The sequence below is a fragment of the Myotis davidii genome, unplaced genomic scaffold (assembly GCF_000327345.1).
Source record: "Myotis davidii unplaced genomic scaffold, ASM32734v1 scaffold199, whole genome shotgun sequence".
NCBI classification, from domain to species: domain Eukaryota; kingdom Metazoa; phylum Chordata; class Mammalia; order Chiroptera; family Vespertilionidae; genus Myotis; species Myotis davidii.
This window is the reverse complement of record NW_006290680.1, coordinates 1966792-1969660: the sequence shown is the minus strand read 5'-3', so window position 1 is coordinate 1969660 and position 2869 is coordinate 1966792.

Below are 2869 nucleotides of genomic sequence, written 5' to 3'. Positions count from 1 at the left end.
TAAACGGAGACATACTATATAGCACAGAAAGCTGTGCGTTACTGGTGTCACCCCATAGCAGACCTTCAGAACCCCTAGTGTCAACCATCTCTTGTTCCAGCGGTTGCTGTGGGACCCAGTTCTGCATGGCCTCCATCTGATTTGCAGCTGTACCCTGATAATGCTTTAACTCACAGCCTGAGTTTTGGGATGCCACAGAACCCCACTTGGTGCTTATTTGTGCACAACTGGAGTAAATCTTTTAGCCAATGGGAGATGAGCAGGTGGATAAATTTCCTTCTCTTCCCCCTCCCACAGGCTATACTGAGACTCATTTTATGTGGCTTCTCCGAGGATAATCCGTGGAGTAGAAGCAATCAGCCACACTTAGTGGAGACCAGATGAATAACCACCGGCCTTATTCCTTTTGCCTCTCACATCCGACCAATAGAACCAGATAGTGCATTCTGGTGAATCCAGGCTAAATCATCTCCATGAATGGGTATAGCTCAAAACCCCTGAGCTGTCTGTTTCCCTTCCAGTGCCTAGCCACAGGTCCCTGGAAGCTGTGGAAGTATTTAAGGGACAGAGTCCACTAATCCTGCTCAGTCCTGCAAACCTGACTCTTTGAAGGTCAAGTCTGCTGCCTCTCCTGAGTGCAGCTTCCAGATCTTTCTATTGCTTATACCTGTTCCATTCATTTGTGAATCGATCATGTACTCCACCTGATTTATTTAGTGACATATTGTGTCTCTGTGTGTGTTTAACTTCTTACATGCTACTGACTTTTCTCAAGTTTAAGAACAGGAATTATTGACAAGTCTACCTCCTCCCTCCCTCCTGCTCCCACACCTCCCAGTGCTGTCTCTTGCTTCTATGCATTGGCATATATATGGTGCTTCCAATGTCTGGATCCCATTCCCCTCCAGCTCACTTATTTCATCTTTTTTGTGCAAAGAGAGGGCTATGTAAAACATCCATATAGGATTCAAGTCTATCTCTAATATAACTTTGCACCCATCCCCTTTCCAGAAACAGAAGTGCATGGACCTGAGCCCTATGATCACTCTTGAGAATTTTAGACCCCTTGATCCTGGTGTCAAAGTGAAGAGGCTGTGGCTATCAGTTGCCTGGTCCCGCCTTAGCCCTGGTAGCAGCTGGCTCAGGAGAGCAAGTTCCTTGTCCCGTGAGGCAGGGGGTAGGGGGCAGGAGACAAGCTGCTCTCTGCACGCACACTCACCAACAGCTTGGCAGGATTGGAGGTCCACAGGACCCATGTGTAAATCTCTATCTTGTCCTCAACGAGTTTATGGATTCCCTGAGGATAGGGATGTTGTCAGCCTTATTTAATGTTGTAGCCCTTGTGTCTGGAACAATACCTGGAACACAGTTGGTGCTTAATATTTGTTTAAGGAAGAAAGAGGAAGGAAGTAGCATGAGTCTTCTTTACCAGCCTGGAGTCAAGTGAGAGACAGACATGTACACAGGTGAGGTAGACAGGTGGCAGGGGGCTGCTATCTCTGTATTTTCAAACTGGTGAACTTTCTGGTATCTGCCAAGAAGAGAAGTGGTCCTCAGAAGAGAGCTAAGACCACAGGCTGAAAACCACAGGAACCCTGGGGGTTTCAAAGACACTAAAAATATCCTCTCTCAGGGGGTGCAGTAAGGCTCTGCTAAAGCGTTATAGCTACCCCTGACAAAGGCAAATTATGTTTATCTGAAACTCCTCTTGAAATCATCAGGACTCAGGTCACTGCTACTTTAATGAAGGTAAAAATGAGCCTCTGCAGTTAGAATCCAACCTTTTATTTAAAAAATGTTTTTATTGGTTATAGAAAGAGGAAAGGAGAGGGAGAGATAGAAACATCCATGAGAGAGAAACATTGATCGGCTACCCAACTGGGGATTGAGTCCAGGACCCGAGGGAGATGTGACCTGACCAGGAATTGAACCGGTGACCTCTTGGTGCATGGATTGATGTGCAACCACTGAGCCACACTGGCCAGGCAGAATCCAATCCTGTGTGTGTGTGTGTGTGTGTATGTGTGTGTGCGCGCGCGCGCGCGCGCGCGCACGCGCTAAGAAAACACCCATGGTGGGGACAGGCAGAGAGTGAGGGGTCAGATTATTCACAAGGTCCTAGCAGGGGGCCATTCATGGGATGCCATACTGAGCAAGCCAGGGCAAACTCCCCATCCTTCCCTGCCTCCATATATTTTCTCTAGAGCATTTATCACTGCCTGCCCCTTGTATTTATTTATTGTCTTTCTTTCCTATTAGCTTGCCTATTCCCTGCGGGCTTTGTCCTATTGACCGCTGTATCCCCTGTCTTAGATCAATGCCTGGCATTTGGTGGGCACTAAAAAATTAGCTGCTAATGAACGAATGAAAAAATTTTAAGCAATTAGTTGAATCTCTGCCCTATGCTGGGCCCTGTCCTTGAGGATGTTACAAGGATGGTGCGGGAGAGAGGCCTGAAAATATATACACCATAGCGCAGACACCTGCTTTTACGCAAGTATATCCAAAGCGCTACAGGACCCCTGGGCCTGGAAAACTCCCGGGGTGTGCGAGGGCCTTGGGAAGAAGCAGGTCGAGTGTCAGGGAGCCAAGATCTGGAGAGACGTTAGATGTGGCTGGAGACAGAGCATAGATTTCCTTGGCTGCTCGCTTAGCTTTTCGGCACCTTCTTTTCTTGCCCTGCGGGACCCTCGCCTCCCCTGGATTCTGTCTGCGGGACCTCGGCCCCAGCGAAATCTCTCGGTCGCGGGACCGCAGTCACATCCTTTCCCATACCCGGAGACGCCAGGCCCGGGTCTTCCAGATGGCTAGCCGGCTACCTGCGAGACCTCCACCTGCGGGCTGAACCCCGGCCCAGCTCGCGCGCTCT